Raw genomic sequence first — 10933 nt, forward strand, 5'->3', positions numbered from 1 at the left:
CATTTTGAAGAGCAGGGTGGCACCTTAGAGACTAATTTGTTCAGAGCGGTATAAGCTTTCCTAGGTGACAGCCTACTTCATCAGATTTTGTGAATGATCTTGCAAATAGCAACGGTAATACACAGAAAGGAATAAAGTAATTTAAATATGAAGTATAGGGAAAGGAGGAGGAAAGGCTAGGGGAAGGGGCAATGCTAAGAGAAGTGAGATGGGTTGAAGAGATCAAAAGGTATGAACAAAGAAATTAACCCACTGAGGGACACAGAGGTATAAACACTAGTCTAGGTAATGGGTTAAGAATCCAGAGTCTCTGCTGGGAACATACTCTAGTTCTGCAGAATGCTTTGCACTCTCAACTCGAACTGACATCAATAATTGTTGAGAGTCTCAGGAGCTTTGAAGAGGCACGCAGCACCTGGAAAGGTCTGGCTCAGTAGCTGGAGTACTGGACTGGGACTTGCAAAAATTCTGTTCCTAGGCAAGTAGCTTTCATTCCCTGTACCACTGTTTCTTGTTCCATCTTATCTTGCCATGCCTTGTAAATTTTTTTAAGGCAAAGACTGTCTCTTAATATGTGTTTAAAAAGTGTGTTACCAAGAAGCCCTGATCTTGCTTGGCTCATTTTAAGACCATAGTAATGGTACAATAGGCTGTAGGGAGTATTACTTAGGATAGGTCAGAGGTCACCCCACCAAATGGACACCTGTGTCTTGGGCTGATTGGTCATTGGAAAATGAGTAGAACATGGCTATATGAATCTGCTCATGCTTTTATCTCATACTGCAGTCTGGGATTTGAGATCTTGGAGCAGTTCTTAGTGACCTTCAGAATTCAAACAAACACAAATAAGACCCTTTTAAAGGTTATAGACATAATAATTGTAATGATGTCAAACAATAGCAATATAAACTACTTCAACAAACTGATACATCTATAGTCTTCTATAGCAATGCAAAGGCAGCACAACAGTTGCCACTTTAACCTTATTTCATTTAGGACTAAAATTTTCCCAAATGAGCTAACTTATATTGCTATGGATCATGCAGATGTGGCAGTTAGATCAAAACAGCCAGTATGCTTTCCCAGCTAGCTTCTCCCTCTCTCCTTTGATTGCAATTAAAAGGTATGATTGTCCATACCCCAAAATAATTCTCTCATCCTGTCTTGAAGAGACCTTATTGTTTTCTGTGGAAAAGAGGTATTTTTAGTTTTTTTGCATGCAGGCCTCTGATTACAGCTAAAAGGAGAGTAGTGAACCAAATACAATTGGAGGAAACCAAAATAGTCTAATTTAAACTTTGTGCTGTGGAGGTTTTGTTTTGTTTTAAAGTAAAAAATATTTTAATTTGGCTTCTTTCTGACTAGCTAAGAGAATGGATGCCAGTGACAGTGCAGACTTTCACAGCCGGTGCCCCATGAGATCATCAGTGTCCATATAACAGAGTGACAGCACCCATATTAACAACTAGGGCCCTGAGAACAAAACTATCCTGGGGCCATGCCAAGCTTCTTTGGTGTATGAGTGGCCATAGCTAAATATAAGGATAAACCCAAGCAGCCCAAATGGAAAGATTAGGGCCTAAGTATCATCACCCCCAGTGCTTGTGATCCATGCTTCCATGAAAAAGTAATGTTTAAAGTCAGCACGACAGAAAGCATCTGAAGGGAGAAAATCTCCCACTACAGCATCTCAGCTGAGCAACAGAAAAATATTTTGCCATGGTTTGGTCATTATCTTCAACATTTGCAACCCCCCCTTATCTTTAGTCATCTATCAACAAACACAGCACTGTATCTGATGAGAACTTCCTAGAACATCTCTCCTCCAGTACCGCTGGAGCAACAGAAACCTAAACAATGCGCATAAATTCAAAGCTAAGCTTGCTTCTTTCTTCCTGTTAGCTCTTGCCATTCTGAGTAGGCATGAGACAGTGCTGTGAGGTCAGTAAATTCCCGGCTGCCTTTGATTCACGTCAGACTCTAGCTGTATCTCGGGATGGGGCCATTCATTCTTGGCATGAGTTATTCCTGTCTGGGGCACAGGAAACAGAATTTTCCACATTGGGAGGTCTGGTTTGTCACCCAGTGGATCTTCTGTGGTTTAGCCTAATGCCTGCAGAGCTCCTGACATCTGCCAGAGGGTCCTGGACATAGAAGCCCAGAATTTCTGCACTGGTCACCAGCTCCCACAAAAGCAGTGTCCCTCATAGGATGTTTATTGTTCATGTGGTAGCCGCTTACTCCCAGACCCCCTCTGGAATAATTACCAAAAGCTAAGAATAACTGATTCAGTTGTAATTTTGCTATTCCCTATAGGGCTGGCTATAGTTGCAATGAGAAATGTCTGCCAATCCATGACACCCCTAACAGCATGTGGAGCCTTATGTACCACAATGAGATTCCTCCAGATGAAAAGGGAAGGTGGGCCCTGATCCTGCAGCCAGATGTGCTAATGCAGTGTCTTTTGCCCTTGATGTGCCCCCCAGGGGTTTTGGGTGGGGGAGTAAAAAGAGAAATTGACATTTTTTCTTCAGCCTTTTTTTAAAACTTGATCATTCTGTTCTTTGCTCCCTTAAAGGGTTCAAGGGAAACCTCAAGGTAGAGATAAGGGCTTTGAGCTTCCCAGCCTACTGAAACGGAACTAATGTTTCATGAGAGCTCTCACCACAGTGAGCTAGGGGAAAAGAAAGAGGCCTACTAATAGGTAGTGACGTCTTGGCATAACTTACTTGGGACATGAGGATGGCAAATTTCCATAGGAGCACTGCAGTGACTGGTATTTGGTCTTCCTCTTCTGCCCTGCATAAATTGGCTTTACATTTAATGATTCACTTGAGTGCAAATCAAAAGTGACTCCAGGGAAGTCAACGTAGCCACACCCCTGCAAGTTGCTATTTGCTCAGAATCAGGCCCTGCAATAGCCCTTTTTACTTCTGCACTGCTTTCCATGCAATAGTGTCACTGTGTTTTAAAGATGTGGGGCCCTGACTTCCCAAAGTGCCAGCCACTCACTATTCAGTGGGTCAGCACAAATTATGTCTTTGTGCAGAAAGGCCATTTCACTCTTGAGGCTGTTTTTCCATACAAAAGATTATCCACTGACAACAGAAGCATGAGGATTTATTGCACCTCTTTATAGTATTCAGAACCTTGCCTTAAGCTCTGTCCTCCCTTTAGCACCTGTATACATGCCCCTTAACTTACCACAAGGGGTGCCTATAGACATGAGGGATGTGCACCATAATTACAGCGTGTTGGAGCAGACTCAATTGAGTCTGCCGGAGTATGTTAATCGTTCAATGATCTTCAGTTAAAGTGCCCCAATCACCATTTTGAAGTGCAGGGACACTGAATACACAAGATGCTGTGGGCGCCTTAACTAGAGCGGCTCTGAAGAGCTGCTGTAATTAAAGCGCCCCCACCCCTTCCCTGCTGCCCCTTACCTCCACCCCAAGAGCACATGTAAAGACACTCAAGAATTGATGAATGATATCTCATTACGTTCAGGGCCCTCAGGGTCCTCCTCCTCATGGCTCAGGGACTTTCCTGCTGGCGTAAAGTTTGCTGAGTAGCTCTGTGTCAGCACCTGTCTTCAGCCCCACCCTGCCCCAGCATATTATCAGGCCAGGGAAGAGGAGGCTACATGGTTCGATGCTCCTTTGCTCTTAACTATTTTCTCCTTCTCATAATCCATAGGAAGCTTTGAGGAAGAAAATAAGTTAGAGGAAACTTAGCATTGCTCTAATATAAACTAAGTAGTTAAAGACCTGCCAAGCTCTAAGGAACATATGGAGAAAAAAGATGGCTTAATACTCCCTGTTCCTGCACTGACCAGAGGTCACTATTAATAGATTCACAGATGTTAGGGTCGGAAGGGACCTCAATAGATCATCGAGTTCGACCCCCTGCGTAGGCAGGAAAGAGTGCTGGGTCTAGATGACCCCAGCTAAATGCATATCCAACATCCTCTTGAAGACCCCCAGGGTAGGGGAGAGCACCACCTCCCTTGGGAGCCCGTTCCAGACCTTGGCCACTCTAACTGTGAAGAAGTTCTTTCTAATGTCCAGTCTAAATCTGCTCTCTGCTAGCTTGTGGCCATTATTTTTTGTAAAAAAATAATTCCTTGTTCTATGTAACAAGGAACTGGGATCCTGATGTCTGCAGCCCAAGTCTGGGTATAGCCTCCAGCTGTGGTCTCTACATAATAACTCAGTTTTCCTACTCAGCCACCAGACCCTGTCTGCCTATGAAGAGCTTTAATCCAGGCCTAAATCTATTTTAAGTATAATATCTTTTCCAGACAACATGCAGCTGCCCTGTTAGTTTTATGCCAAAAATTAGTAACACTTGGCATGATTCTTTTTTTAGCTGTAGTTCCACAGACAAGAATTCCATTAAGATGCAAAGTAGAAACATTGCATCTTTGCACACAATACAGTGCTATAAAATGCTGCATTGTGAAGATCAGGATGTATTTATGAATTAGCTTATGCCAGTGAGTGGATCAGGCACTGAGCTAAGTTTTGCTACTTCCCCTTTTTTGTCTCTATACTGCAAGCTTTTGGATACAAGGACTGGCTATCTACATGGTAAACTCATCACCCCTGACAGCAGCACCCTTATGCATGCTATGTTGCTCTGGGCAAGTTGCTTCCTAAACTGGAAGCAACGTAGCTATATCTGCACATTGCTTAGGACAGGTTAGGTGGCAGTGCTAAGTGACAGTGACAGTTAGCTCATCTGCACAGACACACTTATACAGCTTAATGTGTAGAAGGAAACCTGTGCAGGCCGGGTCAAGCCCCGGGCCCTTTTCGTCGCTCTGCACGCGGGCTGTGGCCAGCAGCCCGGGCAGGCCGGGTCGGAGAGGGAGGTCGCCGAGCTAGAATTAGGCACAGACGCGTAACGGTTGATTTTAAGATTGTTTACTTACACCGAGATGGTCGCGGTGCAGGCTGAAAAACTTGCTTGAGTTACAGTTGTGGATAGAAAAGAAGAGAGGCGGACTAGAATTCCTCCGGGAACACTCTTCTAGCCCATCCGGTTGGAGGCTCTAAACCGCGAGCCTGTTGGACCAACCGGAGAAAGTCCGTCTGGTAAAGAGCTCTGAATAGACTCACTCACAAGAAGTTTGCTAGGCTCCGTGGATCCGTCTCTTTGGCGCGCAGGGAAGGATACATCTAGGATCGTACGGCGACGGGGAGAGGCTAGAGGCTGATCAGACCTCTGTTGCCTGCTTAAAATGCATTGGGTCCGTGAGGATCCGCAGCGCTTAGAGATCTTCACACAGTGCAAAGTCTCCTTCTCCTGGTGTTCGTGGAGTTCTCCAACTAGGGCTGAAATCACACAAGCCTTTTATACAGCTAGCAGGCCAATCGCTAGCTGCCACGTGTGAATAATTTAACGTAAACCAATAATGGGGCTCGAATTAGAATACAAATGGCGGGAACTCTTTGCAACGTGCATCACCGTGCTGCAACTTAGAAATGCACACTGCAAAGAAAGCTACGAATTGGCGGGAACTTCTTTTGCACCCGGGGTTCTCTGTTGCAGCAGAAAACTCCACCGTGCAAAGAAGCTGCAATTTGGCGGGAACAATTTAGCGGGGAGCAATTTAGCTGTGCCGAAGCACACAAAACAAAAACTCACAACTTGAGTTGTGACAAAACCCACCCAGAACAGTGCAGCATACTTGATGCCCCTGTCTCCCACCACTAAAGACAAGCTAAGTAGACATAACAGCTGTCTTTCACTGTGTATCCGTACAGCGCCTACTGCCTAGCACAGTGAAGCCCCAAACAGCCTGTGGTAGACTAGAGTAAGACAGATTAATAGCATTCACCTAGCCCTGACTATCCCATCCATTACTTCAGGGCAGCATTCCTCTCCGCAACTGTGCTGCTAAGTTGCTCTGTGAACTTGAAAAAATAGCCTAGGGTTAATGGGGTCAGAATCAGTCCCACTGGCTTCAGTGGAAGATGCAGATGCACAACATGTCCTAAGATCTGACCCAGAGCTGGCCTTAGGGAAAACACTACTAGTGCTGGTGACTTGGGGAGAGGCCACTGGGGGGTGGGGCGTCCTGAGCAAACTTGGGGATGGGGTGCCCCGCCCCCTGGCATCCCATCCCCAAGTCATCAGCACTGCTGCTATGCTGCAGAGGGTCTCTGTCTGACAGGCGAGGAGTTGTGCAGGACAGCCACCTGTGGCTGGGACCGCTGGCTGCAGCCCTGTTGAGCCAAAGCAGAGGGAGTGCTAGCGTGAGCAGCCAGTGAGTGCTAGCATGGGGGCTCTGGTGCTCTGCAGCCACCATGGAGCTCCTCCAGGGCCTGACACATAACTGGCCACATGCAGGCAAGACTTGGCTGGGGCTCTCCCCTGCTCCCCTCCACAGGCTACTTGCTCCATCCCAGCGTTCCCTGCATGTGCTGCCCTGACCTGCCCTGCCTCACCTGGGCAGGAGTAAGTGCCACTGCCACTGTCACCCCTGCATGTGGAATCCCAGGCAGCCCACCCCAATGTGCCGGGGCCCCTTCCCTCCCACCACCCATGCCCCAGCATTGTTCAGGGCCCTGAACAACATTCCAGACTGGTACCGCTACCTACCAGTCACAATGCCCATGTGTGTGTATGTGGTGCCCCCTGGCCGTGGTGCCCTAGGCAATCACCCATGTCGCCCACCCCTAAGGCCAGCTCTGATCAGACCCTTAATATGTTAGAGGCAATAGCTAGAGACCTCCCTAAATAGCGGTGAGACAAAGGGTTTTTTGCAGCCTGCTTGTAGTGTGCAGAGCCAATTTTGCAGGCATTTCACAGTGGGCCCATCTCTTGACTCTGACTGGTGCAATGGCACCGGCAAAGGAAGGAAGGACGAAGGAGCAGCCACCATTTTGTCTGCTGCCCTTCAAGCTGCCCCACCAACCCATTCCTTTCCTTCCCAGCAGTGAGGACTGCTGGCTCCCACTGGGGAGCCAGCATTTTATTTTTATTAACATTTTTCTTTTTGCTGATTTTGCAGACAATCCCAGATTTCACGGTTTCCACGAAATCTGCAAAACTGCAAATTAAGTAGGTCCCTAATGATAGTCCTCTATCTCCTTTGAGCAGCTGCAGAGATGCTATATAGTTTCTGACAGATCTGTGCTCCCTGTTGTAAAGGTGAACAAAACTGTCAAAATAGCTGCCGTGGGCTATGTCAAAGCAGCCATCTAGATCCAGTGGAATCCCCACCTTGGATATTACTCTCTGTAACCATTTCCTCCCACCTAAAAATAATCCAGGTCATGTGGGGAATCCAGGTGGGATCAAAGCATTGAAAGACCTATTTGGGAAAATCTAGCCACCTCTGCAAAGTTAATGTTGGTAAAAGTAGCACCAATTCCATCTGCAGGAACTATAGCATTGTTTAAGGAAATAGAGCATGCAGATGTTCTGGTAGCCCATAGCAGGGTGAGTCTAGGTCCTGCAATGTGGCCATTGGTTGGGCAGAACAGAAAAAGGGTCTCCCTGCACAGCTGACTGTTTCCACAAAGCTGGGGGGCTCTGACTTTATTACCTGACCAGTGGAAAAATGCACAGATCTCTTGGCTTTGTTAGCACAGCAGCATTCTTTAATGCAGTAGTTCCCCTTTGTGTGTTCTAGGTACAGAGAAAAAGAAACTGATAAATCAAAGTATTCTATGGAGAGGGAGTGCCCTTTTGAAAAGCCAGATGCAAAGTTGGGGGGTCTCAAGCAGAGGCCTCACTCTTTTGTCAATTAATGTTCCCTTTAAGATCAGCAATAGTTTTGCCTACCTTAATTTGGAGCTTTACTTGGAAAGCGTTGCTCCACTTTTCTGTTTTTCAATTAAGAAAGTAACACTTTCCAGGCTGACTGATCTAACTGTGCATGGCCCAGGAGTAAAGAGAAGGAAATAGAAAATACAGAATGAATCATGTATAGAGCAGAATTGAGGTTGCCTTGGCCTATTTTATAGCTAACCATAATCTGTTAGTTTAATACACTAGAAAAACCATAGATATGTAAAAGTTACCAAAGCCCCATCCAAAGCCCGTGGGGGCTTGATAGAAAGGAAGTGTTCATGACATTACTGAGGAATTTGTAATGACCACATTATGCTATCTAGTAGCCTTGAACATAGTGACTTGTCAGCACTGGGAGTTCCAGAATCACTTCCTAATTAACACCCTGTATGGAAGCTCTTCTTTTAGACTCAAAATGCCTTATTCTGAATTAATTTAAACTTAATCCAATGGACAAAACTAATTCAAAATACAGCATACTGATTTTGAAATGAGAATATCCACATACATAGTTAATTTAGACTAGCTAGTCTGATTTAAATTCACACCTGACCTTAATTTAAATTACCTTCCTTTTGTAGACAAATCCTTAGTTGGCATACTGTGAGCTCCCTTTAATTGCCAAAGAGTACAGTTTGAGCTGGTAATAAGGGACAATGACACAAGCAGTTGTTTGTGCAAAGATCATTATTTTTAAAAATGCACCTGATGTGTCTAATGTTCCTGAGAATAAATGAAGAAGTTTTTTTTGCTAACAATGGCATGATCATCAATGCTACTTTACTCCCTATCTCTTGATATATTACATTAATCACTATAGTTTTTCTAGCATGCATGGGATCTAGGGACTATGTGCATCTCTTCACAAGAACCTTTTTTGCAGGTATCTAGTGTAGTACCATAAGTATAAAGACTACTACTGTCACCTCTGTGGTGTTTGTATTATGGAGGGATCATTAAAAAGTGTTGTCTGTCCCAAAAGGCTAATCAGTTCCTCAGAGATCTCTGCTCCTTATAACCTCGGCTGGCAGTGGAAGGACACTGTTGCCAGAAGGACTCACATTCCCTGAGGTGGAGCCTGCGACTTTCAGAAATCTTCCAGTTCAGGTTATGCAGGACCTGATTGCTTTTCTAGGGAGTATAACCAAGCTAGTCAAAACTGAGAGGATATCCCAAAACCAGATTGTGGTGACTGAAGTCTGGTTTTCTTGTCTGACAGTTTGCTTAGAAACCACCCAGCAGTTTCTGCAGTATTGTGATGTCCTTTCTGATGCCTCTTGCAGACACATGGCCTGGACTTTGCATTTAGCTAGGAAGAGGTGGTGGGGCCAAGGAGGAAGAGGAAGGTCAGTGAGCCACTGCAGCTGCTTCCAGAAAACAGGAAATGATGCTTGCCATGGCCTGTTGACCATTTCAGAAGAACCACATTGTACTCTGGCACACCTTATGCCCTCTCCCTGTTCACAGAAATGTCTCAACTTCTATCCTCAGATTGCACTCTCCATACCCAGTGCATATTTGTATTTTTACATATTTTTTTTATTTTTCTGTTTTAATGCTTTGATTGTGTAGAGATATTCAGCAAAGTTATTTTCACAACAGTAGAGACTAGAGATACTTGTTTGATGCTCTGAATCTGGGGACTAGTGATCCCTACTGAGTCGCTTTGAATGCTTCATTCATAGATTGGCTTCATTTCCTCCTCTTGATGTGGGCAGTTTTTCCCCTGGTATTAATGGCTGTATTTCAGGGTGATTTCTTTAGGTTACCAATGTTTGCAAGCAGCATCGGTCATGTGTTCTGATACTTGTGCTTAACTATATTACATCTACTATTTCCGGAGCATAGATTTATTTTTTTGAAGGGGGTTTTCATCTGCATTGTACATGGGAGATAAATTATCTAGACATTTTCTGCTGCTGAGTGGTTTCTTTTGACTCTGCAAATGGTGTTGCTATGGCTGTATTATCAGTTTATTTCTAAAGCACCACCCCACCACATACCAAAGGCTTAGACTATTGCATGATATAAACCATTTTGAAATACAGCACACTTAAAACATGGTTTTAATAAAGACACCCTGGTTACAGATCAAAACATACAAGAGATAATCCAGCGCAATAGAAAAGGGGTTCAGTACTCTTCAGAACAGTCATTCTCAACTTTTTAAATTCATCACCCTTCCAAAACCTCAAAATTTAGTGGCACCCTATTTAAAAACAAATATAAATATATTAGGAATATTATAATATAAGCAGAAGTATATTGTTAATGTTATTAATTGATTAGATCATTATATTATATTCACCCCACTACCACTGCTGCCATGGCCGGATAGAGCTATACTGCATGTCTCCTGCAGAGTCATATCTTTCTGTAGCGCTTCCCAGGTCACGCCTGCACAGTGTCTCCTGGAAACAGAGGTGTGTTGGGCTGGTGGAACTGTCCCACATACCTCTGTTTTCAGGAGGCATGTTGGAGCTGAACTGATAAGCAGCTGCAGCAGAAATAGCACTCCTGTCTGCATTACATTATGAAGGAAGGCACACTGTTTCTGTGCCAGCTCTATCCAGTTCAGATCTGAAGTGCCTCTGGAAAATGAAGGTGTGCGGGGCAGTTTTACCCCACAGTAGCAGCGACCTAGAGATAGACGCTGCTGCCACCAAGTAGAACTGCCCTGTGCCTCTCTGTTTTCAAGAGCCACATTAGAGCCAAAAGGGGGAGACCTGCAGCAGCAACGGTGCATCTGCCTGCTCAGTATAATGCAGGCAGCCACACTGTTTCTGCTGCAGCTGCTTATTAGTTTGGTGTCATTGTGCCTCCTGAAAACAGAGGCACTCATGGCAATTTACCCTGTGGCAGTGGCATTAACGGTGGTGCTGCACCCCAGTTGAGAACCTCTTCTTTAAGATAAAAGCTCTATATTTTTTATCTCACTTAGTCTCTAGCATATTGTTAGGATTTATAAGAAGAGAAACATCATTAATATAGCAAGACTGCAATGAATGGCAGGAGAGAAGGAAACTGAAGGCCCCCTTCCACAAAGGTTCAGTTGCTTTAGATCTTCAGATACTGTGATGATGGGCACAGTATAGAAGCCTGAATAGAAAAAAATAACCAGTCAGCTGGG

This window comes from Alligator mississippiensis, chromosome 10 (genome assembly GCF_030867095.1).
Source record: "Alligator mississippiensis isolate rAllMis1 chromosome 10, rAllMis1, whole genome shotgun sequence".
NCBI classification, from domain to species: Eukaryota; Metazoa; Chordata; order Crocodylia; family Alligatoridae; genus Alligator; species Alligator mississippiensis.